Source organism: Chrysemys picta, chromosome 10, assembly GCF_011386835.1.
Source record: "Chrysemys picta bellii isolate R12L10 chromosome 10, ASM1138683v2, whole genome shotgun sequence".
Lineage (NCBI taxonomy): Eukaryota > Metazoa > Chordata > Testudines > Emydidae > Chrysemys > Chrysemys picta.
This window is the reverse complement of record NC_088800.1, coordinates 79,156,929-79,173,564: the sequence shown is the minus strand read 5'-3', so window position 1 is coordinate 79,173,564 and position 16,636 is coordinate 79,156,929.

The following is a 16,636-nucleotide window of genomic DNA, read 5'->3' as shown; positions in this document are numbered from 1 at the left end:
ATAGATAGTCTGAAAAAGACAATATAGAAATAGTTGGAGGTTTAAATAGAAATTATAACTAGAGGCAGAAATCTTAAAAAAAAACTAAACTAGAAACAGGCAGAGATTTAAAAGGAATTAGAAAAAAAGGCAGAAATCTTAAAATTTATTAACAATTAGAAACATTAAAAATAAATTGGAAATAGATTTTGAGAAATTAACAGGCAAGGGATGTTTCATGTAACTAGTCAGTGGTTATTTAGCAAGTGAATACGGTTTAAGGGCCTGACCCAAAGGGTACGTCTACACTGCAAGTGAAAGCGTAGTTGTAGCATGGATAGATACACCCGTCCTTGCTTTAATCTAGCTAGCAGGGTAACAATAGTGAAGATGTGGCGGCAGGGGCTAGCCACCGAGTATGTGTTCAGGGTCCCTGCCGGGTTTGTACGTGGGTGGGTAGACCTTGTCACCTTGGTTTCACTGTTATTGTTACCCTTGCCAGCTAGATTAAAGCAAGGACAGTTACACCCAGCTACACTACACTCACCTTCACTTGCAGTCTAGACATACCCTGAATTCAGTAGAAAGACTCTCACTGATGGCTTTGGTTCAGGCCCTAAGGGTTGGCCTGGATTAGGAGAAGAGATTGTGATTAGGTCGGGGTTAGATAATCCGTGTCAGCGACCCTTCAACTACTTTACTAATCCAGACCTACCCTAAATGCATTGTCTTCCCCACCCCTTTCCCCCTCTCCCATTGTTTGCTACATTCACGTGTTGCTTAGACCAGGGGTTCTTACAACAAATTTTTGGTGGCCCCAGCGTGCAGCCATTAACTCTTGCTGGTGTCTGGTCTGACAATTTTTCCTAAAATACTTAATTAACTTTAGGAAAAACAAATCAATATGTCCATATACATGGCCAAATCACTGTGATGTATTTATGCAGGGTTTTTGGCAGACTCAATAATAAAAATAATATACAGTTGTCTCTGTTCTTGACTGGACCTAAACAGAATAGAAACACAAATACGGTGCTTCGCACGTTCTTGTCTTTTGTTGTTGTTGTTTCTTTTGCTTTTTTCGTTTGCTTTTTTTTAGACTTGCTAGCTAGTAAGTCTGCTGCTGTGAAAAGTGGCATCTGTATGTTTGTTAATATTACTTTTCACAGCAGACTTACTCAGCCCCAGCAAGCCCGGGGACAAATTAAGCCCTGGATGGGGAGGTGGATAGAGAGGCAGTGGAGGCCAGGGGCAATGGGGGGTGAGGGGGCTGAGGGTCCAGGGGAGGCAGCAAAGGCCAGAGATGATGGAGGCAGGGGCTGAGAGTCGGGAGAGGCACTGGGGGCCAGGGGCGATGCGCGGTGGATGTGTGAGGGGCTAGAGCCGGGGTAGGCAACCTATGGCACGCGTGCCAAAGGCGGCACGCGAGCTGATTTTCAGTGGCACTCACACTGCCCGGGTCTTGGCCACTGGTCCAGGGGCCTCTGCATTTTAATTTCATTTTAAATTAAGCTTCTTGAACATTTTAAAAACCTTATTTACTTTACATACAACAATAGTTTAGTTATATATTATAGACTTATAGAAAGAGATCTTCTAAAAACGTTAAAATGTATGACTGGCACGCGAAACCTTAAATTACAGTGAATAAATGAAGACTCGGCACACCACTTCTGAAAGGTTGCCGACCCCTGGGCTAGAGTGATGCCTCCACAAGGTAAACCTGCCACAAACTCAACCCCCAACTACAAGGTAACTCCACAACCCCTTCCCCCCAACAGCCAGGTATAGTATCTAGAAAGGTAACACATGTAGTTAAGATTGATAGCATCACACGTCTCCTCCTTCTTGCATAATTCAAAACCTCCCTCACACACACTCACAGTGCACTTGTGTGTTGGTGGGCAGACCGCTGCTCCACATTCTCCTAGGTCCCTTCCCAGACGTCCAGTCAGCTCCACATTCTCCTAGTTCCCTTCCCAGACGTCCAGTCAGCTCCACATTCTCCTAGGTCCCTTCCCACATGTCCAGTCAGCTCCACATTCTCCTAGGTCCCTTCCCACACATCCAGTCAGCTCCACATTCTCCTAGGTCCCTTCCCAGACGTCCAGTCAGCTCCACATTCTCCTAGGTCCCTTCCCACACATCCAGTCAGCTCCACATTCTCCTAGGTCCCTTCCCACACATCCAGTCAGCTCCACATTTTCCTAGATCCCTTCTACACATCCAGTCAGCTCCACATTTTCCTAGGTCCCTTCCCACACGTCCAGTCAGCTCCACATTCTCCTAGGTCCCTTCTACACATCCAGTCAGCTCCACATTCTCCTAGGTCCCTTTCTACATGTCCAGTCAGCTCCACATTTTCTAGTTCCCCTCCCAGACATCCAGTCAGCTCTATATTCTCCTCGGTCCCTCCCCACACATCCAGTCAGCTCCACATTCTCCCCTTGCCCCCACAGCCAGGGGCACTTGACATCATGGAAAGCAGCCAAGCCAGCAGGAGTTGGCTTTTTATTTTTATTTTTTTTAATTGGCAGGATCTCTCTTTCTGCTTTTAAATAAATTGCGCTGGCTGAAAGCACATTCCATTAAGGACTCAGCCTCTGCTTCAGTTTTCAGAGGCTTGTAAATATTGATGGGGGTCTTGTGAGTCAGCTGCCAGTGCACTCTCTGGGAAAGCACAGTGTGCCTGGCTCAGATGCATTGGGCTATACATAGGGACTTCTAACAGTGCCTAATGAAGCTGACAGCTCAGCTCTGACAGCTTTATATCAAGGAGACACTTAGCTATGTTATTTTCATGGCATACAAGCAGAGAAGTTAGATAAACTTTCTGGAAGGTCACAATCTAACACTACTTTATTTCTGAGAATCCAGAACTTTAGTGCACAAGAACCAAAACCAAGGCGAGACAAAGCAGGCTGCTCCCCAAGGCAGAGAAGTACAACTCACCCCACCTTGCTCTAGGCTGGCTCTTTGAAGACGGACTGCTGAAAGACCCTGATTGTATGCTTCCCTACAGATCCCCTAGTCTGCAAGCAGGACCAGGAAAACCTCAGAGAATTTGAAGCAATAGCGTAACATTTTAACACAGTTTTCAATAAACCACAAGCTACTACTGAGCAATGCGCTTAAGCCTCACAACAGGAGCGGTGCCCAGAGGGAGAAAACCTGGTTCAGCTCTAGTGGCTCTTCTACGTTAGAGAAATTTGGCATTGCCACTTGCTAGCACCCGCCACACAGTACGGTGCTCGCATTGGTGCACCAGCATGGCTGGGATCCTGACTAAAATAATGGTAACTTAAAAGTACAACGGCTCCTGTTTCAAGCTGTGTAGAACCCCAGGGGCCTGCCTGGTCACCCTTAATTTCTCCATTTATAAATGCGCTCCTCCAACAAGCCCTGAGAACTGGTATAGAAAGGAGAGGAAACACCTTTATAGGTGAAAATCCGAGTCTGCTGTACAATAGGGCCAGATCCGTAGCCAGTGCGAATCAGCGACGTTGTATTTATTTCCCTGGAGTTGTGCCAGTTAATATGAGCTGAGGAGCTGGCCCTGCTGCAGTCTGTCCGACTCGGATAGAACTCAGTATGAATTCCTTCCAAGTGGGTTTCCAATGTGCTGGGGGGTGCTTCACCCCTGGCTCTGCCCCACGCCTTGCCCCCACTCCACCCCACACCCCCTCCCCCGAGCGCACCATGTCCTCACTCCTCCCCCCTCCCTCCCAGCCTCCTGCACGCCATGAAACAGCTGGTCGGGGCCAGCCAGCAGGTGGAAGGCACTGGGGGGGAAGCTGATGGAGGGGCTGCCAGTGGGTGCTCAGCACCCACCATTTTTTCCTCATGGGTGCTCCAATCCCAGAGCACCCATGGAGTCAGCGCCTATGTCCAATGCCCTCTGTGCTTATCCTTCTCTTGCACAGCATACGAGCCCTTGCTCGTCACAGTGCCCTGCCTAGTGCCTTTGCTGTCCCACCCCGGATTACTGATTTGGAGCCAGATTATTCTGTCCATCGTCGTGAAAGGGCTCTACGAATCAAATCCTGGATTAGGTCTGCCTATCCCTAGAGCAGAGGGTGGGAGGGTGGAAGCACTGGGGTAGACTTCAGTCCTCTGTCAATGGTGGGTGCTGAGTGTGGCTAACCCACCTTCTTCAGACCAGAGGGGCTGTGCGAGAGGAGGGTGGGCTCGTTTGGGGGCGTTAGGATCGAGTTTAATCTCTGAGTTTTGTTGGGTTGTTAAATTTTTTAACCAGGCCTGAATAATTTAGATTTGACTATATTTCAGTCTGGGTTTGTGAGCTTGAATGCTTTTTCAACTGCTGCTTGACCCAGTTTCAAAAGAAAGGAAAACCTACCAAATGAAAAGCTCACAGGCTGGGAGGCAAGGAGCCTGCTAACTTATTCCAGATTTCTCCTCCTTTCCTCCACACTGGAAAATATAATAACCTGAGCGGCTGGCTTCTGGGATGCCATGTATTCCTTTGGAAATGTACATTGGTGCCCATCACCAAGGCACCCGGGATCTCCCATCAGTAAAACAACCTGTTACAAAGTAACGGTTCTGGGACTATTATGCAGATGCCATAAAAACCCCGGGACTGCAGGGAAGGGCATGGGGAATGGAGAGTTAGGGCAGTCCTGGATAAAGCCCCTACTGGAAAACCATATCCTTCCCTTGCTGGGGAATGGACTTGATCTAACTGGTCTTTTCCCGCACTAGCTACTATGATCCTAAGAGGATGAGTGGGAGATATTCTCTGAAGCTCTAAAATAGTTTGACTCCAACCTACGTACGCACATTTAAAAAGGCCCTTTCAGACCAGCAATGAAGTCTATCGTAGGCATTTCTGATGTGTCCGGCTCCATAGTATCTAGACACTAAAGGTCCATCCTTATTAGACAAAAATCTCAAGGTCAGTGACATGCCTAAAGAACTGAGCACAGAGGGCTACATGCCCTTTGTCCGTGCCCAAACAGCGCCAGGGGCTGTGTTCTCTTGTGAATCTAGGGATTTTTGCTGTGTTTACATTTCAGTCACCATCCTGTAGTTCCCTGACATTCAACGGGGGGGGGGGGGGGCGGCGAGTTAAGAGAAGAACCTCTGCTCTCTGCTCTCTCCAGCATGCTTCAACTCAGATTTTAGGCTCTTTGTTACCAGTGCGTCCATAACAATTATATTTTAAGTTCTGGAAAGCTCTTCTTGAGTCTGTCACCCCAGACCAATCCTATGAGGTCCTCCAGCAGCATTCTGAGTGGAGCACTTGATCGTAACACATTAGGGGTGAATTTGCTTAGCTCTGTAAACATGGCCCTGAATTTCTACAAGGTCTTCGTGACTTGGGTTCTTTCTGTTCGTATGATCAACTCCACGTTCCTTGGGTCTGGCTGAATCCTGGTTAATCTCTGGGAACTAGGAAGAGGATCATTCTGGCCCTTTGATTTATTTGGCTGGAAAGACTATTAGATTGGGATTGGACCTGAGAGAAGAATCTGGTCCATTGTGTTTCATATATTACTTTTTTCTTCTCTTTCTAGCAGAATTTGCTTTTACTGATCAATAAAGGGAGGTTTTTCAGTGGTATGTGTCCAAATTTACTTTCCAAAAGCCACCCTCCACTTGTGCTGATGTGTTTTGTTCTCATTTAGACGGATCAGTCATTTGTAAGGATCAGAGCAGAGCTGATTTCCTTAATGATTTCAGAGGCAGGAAAAAAAATTCTCACCTTTTGAGTGCCACTTGGCTGAAGGTAAAGAATGTTACAGCTGGTGTGAGTGCTAATTAGAGCCAATTATAACTTGAATGACCTGCCTTGGTATTCACATGCCTGGTAGAACTCACAATGAAGGTATTTTGCTTTTATGCAAATGTCTAATTTGGGAAGCTCACCCTTTTACAAATCTTTGTGTGGGGATTGTTTGGGTAAAATGATGAAAAGAGGGGATTACCCAAGGTGATCCTTATACCCGAATTCCACACATCACCATTCATTTTCTGGGCACTGTGCTATGCCCATTTTAGTTGCACCAATCCTTTTTGGGGCACATGAAAAGCCCATCACTCCAGTGCCTGATTTTCAGAAGGACAGGCATGCTTCTGCATGACGGAGAGGCACACGCAGTTATTACAGTTGTGCACAACTGGCCATTTGCAGGTGCACTTTTCACAATTCCACCTGCCGTCACCATAATCTGTGCATACAAATTAAGTGCCCAAGCGGATGCCTATTTGCACACCCATCCTTCCAAAAAGCAGGCCCATAAGGTCTCCCCAAGGTGATGTTCTCAAGAGTCATTGAGTGGGGCATGAGAGCTGTCATTTCTGAGAGGAGACTGCAAGGAACTGGACAGAATGCCTGAGCATGTGAATAAGCGGCGTGTATGTATGTGTACACACACACACACACACACACACACACACACACACACACTCACTGGTTTTATATATAGCATTGTGAGTACATATCTTCTGCTTCAATTCTCTACTGGCAATGGAACTCAGCGAGCAATCCCCTCTTGGAAACGCTGCCTCTAAATAGAATCCTACATCTTCAAATGCTTTCCCCGGAGTGCGCTCCTCCAGGGCAGCTCGGGAGAGTAAGCAGTGCGCACCAGGAGAAAATACCAGTGGCTTTTCAACAAAGCCAGCTTTGCAGCATGAAGTCTGAGATTAAACAAGAATGCAGTAGCTTGAACACAGCGGCGCACGGGTATTCGTGGATTACCGATGCCTGCAAGGAACACAAAATATCCAGTGAGTTTGTTAAATGCAATTCACCTCCTCTGCATGGATGTTTGTCAGAATCCAATTCAGCGGGGAACAAAAACCCAGCTCAAACCAGGAGCCATAAAGGGCTTGTGGCATCACCCTGGGTTCGCAGTTGGCTTTGGACCCAAGAAGAGATCGGGATGAAAACAAACCCCAGATCTTAACATCCCTGAATGTTGGGGCTGGTTGGGTCAGGACTGGATGACTCTTATCGCCATAATGAGCCAAAGTAAAACCCCAGAATGGACACCTCAGATCCTCATCCACAATTTGTGGTTCTGGTCCATCTTCAGTGACGAGTGGACATGAGCGTGACTAGTCTATGCAAGCTCTGCTGTTTGGCTGAGTTCTCCAGCTGTGCCAAAGGATTTCTTCCCATTATTCATCAATTAGTATTATTATATGTGTAGCACCTAGGAGTCCTGGTCATGGAAAAGGACCCTCTTGTGTTGTGCAAACACCGAATAAAAAAGACACTCCTATCCCCTCCCCCAAGTTATTGCCTAAATTATTTTTAGGTCCCGCCTATGACCAGTGATATCCGCCGAGTCTGGAGTGTTCTGGGCCCCTCAAATGCCCAGCAGCGGAACATTGGTGACAGGCGCAGTACATGGATGGAGGATCCCTGCCCATGACCACAGATGGCAAATTAATGAGACAGAGCAAATGGAAAGTCCTATTTATCTTTCTGACATACTTGTAACTCACGTGGAATGAAGGCCAGTGCTCCCAATTAGCAGATTCCGGGCTGTCTCTCCCTACCCTGCAGACCCACCAGTATCACCCACATTTCATGATCCACTAATTGACTCGGAGCAGAGCAGCAAAGAACGGGCTGGGCTGGTCCCTGTTCCTACAGATCAACCCCCTGAAGAGTGGGAGAAGAAAAATGCAAACTAGGAGTGCTCCTTGGCACAGGACGCTGGGCAGGCTGCACCCTGCAGGGCAGCCATCTCTAACAACTGTACTCATATGCTGGAACGGCTTCAGCTGTTTGCTAACTAGCAATGAGAAGCACTGCCAGGTCCCAGGACAAGCTTTTGGGGTGGGGAAGGGGCATCTTTCTCCCACATCAATGAACAGGTGAAAGACAAGAAAGAGGCCCCTCATCCCGCCATTAGCGATTAGTTTATGTGTTGCCACTGATATAGTGTAAGTTGCCCTGCTCCCAACACAGTACTCAGACATGCAGTGAAACCTAACTTAACCTTTCCTCATTGCTGCTGTAACTAACATCCACATGAAACCAAACCTTTCTCCTAGGCTTGACTGTTCCTAGGGTTTCTCAGTAGTTATTTCAGCTCCTACTTCCCTCTGCTTTAACTCAGTACCGTTTTATGCTCCTGAGTGGGAACAAATAGGACATGCCTAGTCTGTGTGCCAAGGTGAATCAGCAGAATAGCCCTGCATCTGTGTGCAGGGTCCTGCCACCCTATAATATGGAATAAAGTCAAAACAGGAGTCACCGTGGTCTTAAATACCCAGTGATTAAATGCCTCTCCCTGGTGCTTATACCCAGCCAGCTTGGGCTATTCAGTCTTATGGCTCACCAGTAATTCATGGTGACATTGGCAAACTTTGTGCATTCCCAGATAATAGCCCATGCTTCACAGTAATACCTTTTACGCTTCTGTAGCACCCTTATTCGAAGAGATTCCATGGCGCTCTGGAGACAGTATGTGCGCAAGGCCAGCATCACTGAAACGTAGCGTCCCTCTTCCCCCCCGGAGTGGAGAGGCCACACAGGCCTGCGTTGGACAGCTGAACACCCTTTCTTCTCCCCTGCTTCTCCCTCAGCAGAGCTATTAGACTCAGAGGGAGAGAATATGCTTCCGGGTTGCTATTTTGTTTCCTCAGATCACAGAACAATACATTTCAGAGTTTCGTTTTTTATGCTAAATACCCCCAGCCTGATCATTGTTTGAAGAGCAGTTGCATCGAATCCCTGCTCTTTCTGGAGCCTTGAAAGGCAAATACAGCATGGCCGACTTCATCAAGTGATGGTGTACCAGTGGAGATCCATATCGTCCACTGGCATGATAGTGCATCGGCCTAGGACACAAATTCCAAGAGTGGGTAGGACCTGTACATAGGAACTTACCAGTGAGCTGTCCGGTTCCCATTGCTTTCTCACCTAGGCAGATGCTAGTTGCAGACAAGTACGGCTGCCACATGAGTGCAAGAATGGCACCACGGAGTTGCATATGTGGGCCTAGAATTTCCAAAGAGCTTAGCACACAACAGCTCCCAGAGTGACCCACAGGAGTTCATTTGAAGGCAGTGTTTTTAACTGCCAGCCCTGCAAGTCCTCTCTGGGATCTGAGAGTCAAGCTGGGCTCTTGACGGAATGTGCTGACTATAGTCTCATGCTTAGACTGTAAGCTCTTTGGGGTACCCTGTGCTAAGTGTTTGTACAGGACTAGCACAATGGCACCCTGGACCCTAGGTGCTACCACCATACAAGTAATAAATAATAACCACCAGTAAGAAAAAACAGCCCTGCCGCTGGAACTGAGGAGCTGGCTATTGTGATTGATTTCACGCACAAGGTGCCCAGTGCTACAGATACAGTGCAAGATACTACACGGATGAGTGGCAGTATAAAACCCTAAGATAGATAGATAGATAAGCCAGACTAGACTCCACCACACTCTCCCATAGCTGTCTCGTCCCTGCAGGACTAATGGGAATAAATACTTTGGTCACTGAAGTCATCAGCGATGACTTAGCCTCTCTGAGACTGTTGAGGCTCGCCAGCAGGAAAATGACCCATCCTTGATTTGACAAGTCCAGATATTCCCCACATCGGTTCATGGGAATATCCAGCTGCATGGTGAAACTCCGGGGACCGAGAGATGGCTGACGCACTTTGCAGCACGTAGAAAGGACTTCTGGAAGCTGCAATGCCCCTAAGCATGGCCCTGGGAAGGAGGCCAAGAAACCCTTTGTAAACATTCACAGGCAGTCTGAAGGAGTGGAGAGTGCTAGCGAGGGGCTGCTGAGGTCCTTTGAGGTGTGGCATTGACAGTGGTCTTAGTACATGGGAAGACTAGAGCAGATGCTTTTAATAGCTGATGGTATAATAGGTATGTGATGGGGTTTCTCCCATCACCTGCTAGAGAAGAGAAAGAGTCTCAGTTAGAGTTATGCTCCTCACCTGTGGACTGATGGACTGACTGGCTTCTGGCCAGAGGGGGCAGAGCTAGGTAAGGCTCATTAGACAGCTGGGTCTTATCACGGAGCCTGAGGGAGCTGGCAGAAAAGGCCGGGCCCTCTGTCCAGGAGAGACGCCCTTGGGAGGGAAATCCCGAGAGTGAAGCTGGTGATTCTGTCGTAGTCCTGAAAAGGGGAAGGGGGCCTTCTTGTTTACCATTGGCTGAAGCTGATTACAGTGGGCGGTTGATACCCCAGAGAAGTGTCTTGATCGGAGGGCTAGTCCCAGAACACAAAGGCAAAGGATAAGCCGGTGCAGCACCGCGGAAGCAGCCAAAGGGGGTGTTAGAGGTACAGCTCAGTGCAACGCCGAGTCTGGATGCAAGGAGGCGCTGTGACTGTAACTAGAGGTGGTCACGAGGTGTTAGGGTCAAATCTCTGGCAGAGAGACACAGAAGCTCAGAACAAAGCGAAGGGGAAAGGGATTCTTCTTGCTAGCCTGCAAACACTCCTTCCCCTCCCTCTGTGACATGGGAGGCAGGGCGGTTTTTACTCCTCCCAGGAGATGGGGCACTGTTGAGGGGACACAGGTAGACGTGCGGTGGAGGGAGGGTCTCTCCACTTTCTTGCAGATCTTTCATTGCATGTAGTCCCTAGTGCCTAGGTGTGCGTGTACAGAATTGTATGCAAATCTCACTGTACCACATTTGGTCCCCATGGTTACATGTGGCACTTGGACTGAGAAGCCGTGGAGTGAGACTCCTGAAATATGTAACAATGGGGGTGAAATCTCAACCGGAATCACTGGAGGAGATGGCGCACCAGCAGCCAGTGAAGGTCACCCAGTGGAATGGCACAGGCCCAGCTGGTGGTGTTGGGACAGCTCAGGGACTGGGCTCCCATACTGCAGCGAGGACAAGATGCACCTGGAAAGAAGCGAAGAGAGACTGCAGCCTTGGAGTTGGTGTGTTCTGTGTGCTGGTGCCTACAGCTGCCCCAGAGCTGCACCATTCCTATGGGGCAAGTCCTCCTCCTCATCCCTGTAGCAGCTCTTCATGCTGCTGCATGAAACAGCTCTTTAGAGATGGGGATGCTGAATCCACCGCTGTGCGTGTCCATGAGCTGCCATGTCCTGTGGACTAGGGACCTCTCCACCATGCAGCTTCTCCAGCCCTGAAGCCAGAGTAGCATGCGTTGGCCAGGCCCGTGACCATTCCTCAGCTTGGAAGGACTCCTTGTCCTAAGGAGATCCCCAGAGTCCAGGAGGGTGCTCCAGCTGGGCAGTGTGAGAGGATTTGTCCTGTTATGAGCATACATTTGTACACTCCATGTTCGCAGACACCATTGTAAACTGTGGGCTCAGGATCGAGACACCTGGTCTCTCTTGGAGCAAATGCACAAGCCACACCATCGGTCCTAAGGACTCAAGACCAGAGTCTGTTCTGAGTTACTTCACTGACTCCCAAGGGTTTGCACACACATATCTATATTCCTCTACAACCCAGGACCCCTCTGCAGGGGTCAAACCCCATTGTTTAACCCCACCCGATCTTACTTCTCATTGCCTGAAATACCCTGGAGAGCTAGCCAACTAAAATAGCCACAAGGAGCCCGTAGAAATGGCAATAAAACTAGAGCATCAAAACCCATGTAGAAAACAACAAATCTGCCATTCTCTTCTCTAGAACTGCCCACTTGTGAATCTCAAAACACCTCACCAAGGTCCAGCCAGGGATGAGCCTCATAGGTAAATGGGATTATCCCCATTCTACAGATGGAGAAACAAAGGTGCAGGGAGATTAAGTGATTTCCCCAAGATAGTAGCAGAGCCAGGCCTAGTACCCAGATGTGATAGCTCCTAAATCTGTGTTTCACACACTGGCCAATGCTAAGAAATCACTTTTCTAACCTGGCTGATACAGCTCATTGAACTCCTCTGAGTGTCATACCCATCAGCACAGTCACTCACAGAGCCACACGTGCACACACAGACACACAATCCTAGGAATATGCTGATAAATGAACAGAAGCCATCCAGAGCCTTTTCCGTGTTGCTGAAACTGATTGGCATCCATCACTAATTAATCCAAGATGAGTAGCTAATTCAGGACCTTGATTACAACTTTGCATAATTAAAAAAAAAAGACAATCAGCAGCAGGAGCAGTGGAAGAAACCTGCTAATCAGCGACGGTGTCTTGATGGGCTCGGTGCTTGGGTTCGCGCCTGATGATTTAGGCTATTTAAAGAGTTGGGGTCGAGAAGGAAACAAAACAGCGAAGAGCTCCGCGATGTGGAACAACACTCTGCCCTGTGATGGTGCTTTTCAGTCACGGCTCTCAGAGCACTTGACCAGCACTTATGAACTTAGCTTCCCAGGAACCCTTGGAGGCATATTACAGATGGGGACACCAAGGCGCAGCAAGGTTTGGTGATTCGCCTGACAAGCTAGTGGCAAGGCCAAGAATAAGTTACATGCTACATGATACCACTTGTGTTAACCGCCTTCTGTGTAACAATCTGTCCCAACTTGTATTTCGCTCACACTCTGCTTTCCTTCCCCAGACCGGAAGAAGGATTCTGTGAAGCTCAATAGCTTGTCCCTTCCCCCAACAGACGTAGGTCCAATAAATGATTTTTTAACATTTTGTGGGGCTTTGTTCTTCAGGGAGCCCAAAACACATTATACACGTGTCTCCAGGGCAGGCGCATTCCCTTTGAAGAATCTGGTACTGGCTACTGTCGGAAGACAGGATACTGGGCTAGATGGACCTTCGGTCTGACGCCCTATGGCCGTTCTTATGTTCTTAGGAAATCATAGTTATTCCCCACAATTATACATACACCTGCAGTGCAGCAACAAACATCCTAGGGCCGTTTCTGGAGGTGGCTCATTGGCTCGGCAGTAAGAGTCAGCCAGCCTAACACGCGGGATTTTAAAAGTCGGAAGCAGCCCTGGCTGCATCTCGAGCCAGCTTGCATCCAACCTCATTTGAAAACATATATTTTCTCCCTTGCCTATGGCTCCTAAGTTCTCTCTGGTGTGACTGCTACAATATGAACCACAGCCCCGAACCTGCAATTTGTCCAGGTAGACCTCTGTGCCCAGGAAGAGCCCCACTGACTATGTTGTCTTTATTGAAAGGGACTCAAGGAGACTGACTGGCTCAGGGGATGGGTGCTGAGCTGTAACACTTAAATCCAGCCCTGATCAGTAGTGGGTGGAAACCGTCTGAGGGCAGCGACTTCTCAGGCTGCTGCTTGTTCTGTGGTGGACCATCATGCCAGGGTTTCTTGTTTGTCGCAGTGAGGTTCTTACTCACGAAAGCTTATGCTCCCAATACTTCTGTTAGTCTCAAAGGTGCCACAGGACCCTCTGTTGCTTTTTACAGATTCAGACTAACACGGCTACCCCTCTGACACTTGGTCTTACGCAGTTACTGTTGTCCTCACTTTCCCCACCGGTCAGAGAGGGTGAGTCAGAGCTGAGCCTGGGTAACAGGGGTAGATCACATGCAAGAAAAATGTGAATGGCCACTGTTGTGGCTGGTGTGACCATCGGTGCAGGAACTAGGGGTGCTACCGCACCCCCTGGCATGAAGTGGTTTCCATTGTATACAGAGTTTACAGTTTGGTTCAATGGCTCTCAGCACCCCCCACATACAAATTGTTCCAGCCCCCGTGGGTGTGACTGTAGAACTCCTCATACACAACAGCACTAGTCTAATCCTCCACCAACATGGTCTGCCATTGCCCAGAACAGTCACTGTGACGATGGGGCCAGCTCGTGGTTGTCGGGCCAATGGGACGGGGCTCAGATACACTCAATGAAGCCACACCAGGTGCATAAGTATAACCAGTTTTATTGCCAAAGTGTAATAAGCTTTCCAGCCTTTCCGCGTTACTAAATACGTGCTTTCCAGCAACCAAGCAAGAATCAATGCTTACGCCCCTTCTGCTACAGACAGGGCCGGCTCCAGACACCAGCTTAACAGGCAGGTGCTTGGGGCGGCCAAGGGAGAGGGGCGGCACCTGCGGCAATTCGGGGGCGGCAGGTCCCTCACGCCCTGTAGGAGCGAAGGACCTGCCGCTGAACTGCCGCTGCCAATCGCGGCTTTTTGTTTGTTTGTTTGTTTGGGGCAGCAGAAATGCTGGAGCCGGCCCTGGCTACGGACAGTCCCGGACCCTCCAGCCTTGTCCTTGAGAGCTCGTAGCAGGCGCTGCTCCAGCGTGGGGAATTCCTGGGCACCCACAAGGCCAGGGTCCGCAGGTGAGACTGTTCGTTTAAAGCAATTTTTATAGCCATTTTTTATTATTATTTTTTTAAGGCGGGCGTGTACATCCACAAGCAGGCTCTGGCAGGAAACACTGCTGTTTTCTAGTCCCACACTTAACACTTTCAGGCCCTCCTTATCGCTTTACTTGTTTATTTAGTCGAGTGGCTGCAAGCCAGCCCGGCTGGTCAAAGCCAGTTCACTACTAGCCCCCCCCCAACCATTCTGTAACAACAGGCCAAGGTAACTTGCGGCCAGCCCCAACAATGGTCCCCCATCCAGGGGCGGCGCTATGTTTTTTGCCGCCCCAAGCATGGCAGTCAGGCGGCCTTTGGCGGCACGCCTGCGGGCGGTCCGCTGGTCACGCGGATTCGGCGGCGTTTCTGCGGGCGATCTGCCAGTCCTGCGCCTTTGGCGTACCTGCCGCCGAATTGCTGCCGAAGCCATGGGACTGGCGGACCTCCCGTAGGCATGCCGCCGAAGGCTGCCTGACTGCCACCCTCACGGCAACCGGCACGCTGCCCAGGGCCAGCGCAACCCATTAGGTGACCTAGGCGGTCGCCTAGGGCACTGCGATTTGGGGTGCACCGACCGCGGCAGTATTTCGGTAGCAGGACCTTCCACCGCCTCTGTGGGGGGGGCGGCATTTCGGGGCGGGACCTTCCGCCGCCTTAGCTGGCGGCGCTCCTGATGCCACCTCCCATGGCTTGCCGCCCCAGGCACGTGCTTGCTGCGCTGGTACCTGGAGCTGCCCCTGCCCCCATCAAACCAGGAGAGAAGGGCCTGGGGATGGACCCTTGTCTGAAGTGCAAGCAGCGTTCTGTACAAAGACTCCAGCAGTCGCTGTGACACCTGAAGCAGCTCAAGTCACCTGTGCGTCATTCCCACTCAGCCCCTCTGTGCCTGACATTGCTCAGCCCTCCCACAGTCTCCCTTGCGGCTTTGTCTGGAGGGCAAAAAAAAAATGGACACTTTGGCTTGTCCAGATGGCACTTTGCCTTGCCCCAGACTTTCCAGGCAATTTGTTTGTCCGCAGCCTGCTCTCCATCAGGCTCCCAGCATTGCCGGGTCCTCTCCCTCAGCCGGGATTAAAGAAGTGCTGCTTACAAGGGATACGGAGAGCAGAGATCGCTTTTGAAAGAGACAATATCTCCCTCATGCTCACATCAGAACGCACCGTGCATGCCCAGGGGGATGAGAGAGAGGATAGTCTCCAAGGAGCCCATTGAGGGGGTCCACATAAGCCCTACTGCCACATATTCTGGGGTCACATCTCTCTGGCAGTCTTGAATGGTTGCCATGAATTCCTCACCCATCAGGAGGTGCGTCAGGGCAAGGGGGTTCGGGTAAGACTCTGAGTGTGTGGGCGTCGCTCTTCCTAAGGAAAGGAGATGCCCCCAACGAATTACCCCTGGTTTAGGTCCAGCCTGGTGCAACCTAGCCTCCACACAGCACCGATTTGGAGAGAACAGCAGCTTTATCAGCACTGATTGTGGGTGACCCCACGCTCCTTTCTCCTCGCTCCACTGCTTTCACACGGAGCTGCCAAAGGATGGGACAGGGCTCGTCAGGAGGGGACACTAGTGATTCGAACAATGGACTCATTGTTTCGGAACCAGTGGTCTGTGGAGCTGCGTCCGCTGCAAATGGTAAAGCTCCTGTCAGTCCTTCAGAGAGCGGGGATCCAGGTCTCTGTTAGCACACTCAAAACCACAGAGCCCCTCTCTGGGCCCTGTGGAGCTCTTCACATCTTTCTATCTTGGGCACTTCTTTGGTAAATTCAGCTGTGATCCAATTCTTGGGCAGCACCAGAAGCGGACGAGTGGCAAACACACAGAAGGACAGGGCCAAACTACACCAGAACCTAGAGAAGTTAGAGCAGTGAGGCCTGGAGCCTACAAGAGGAGCTCAGGGGTTCCAATACAGGTGAAGTCCTGAACCTAGAGAGAGGAACTGAATGGCCCAGAAACAGAAAGTGGGGATGTAAGCAAGAAGCAGCACCCAATGCTGCAGTAGAGTGGAATTACTTTCATCTTGCCCCTTTAATAATGTCCTTCTAACATGTCATGTTACTGAGCATAAGCAAGGTCCCCACGCACTCTGGGGTGAGAGGAGCCAAAATTCTCCAGCTAGGACCTTGGATTCTGCAGAAGCTTTGGGTCATTTTTTAAATTGAGGATTTTATTGAGTTAAAGACAAAAATGAATAATACAGTCAGCACTGCAGTCCCCGTGCTATTTCTGTTACTGTTACATTCAATTTGTTTGATGTCCCTACAGTTTTAGTTTTCAATATTCCCCAGAGTGTAATCATTAGGTTTCAGAATTAACGAGCACTTGATATCAATGGGTTGATTCACACCTCTCAGAGCCACCGTTTCAGGCTGTCTGTAGACTTAGATGGACATTGCTGCCTCAGTTACACTCTGTTCATGTTTATCTTTGCAACCAGGACGGCTGGAAAC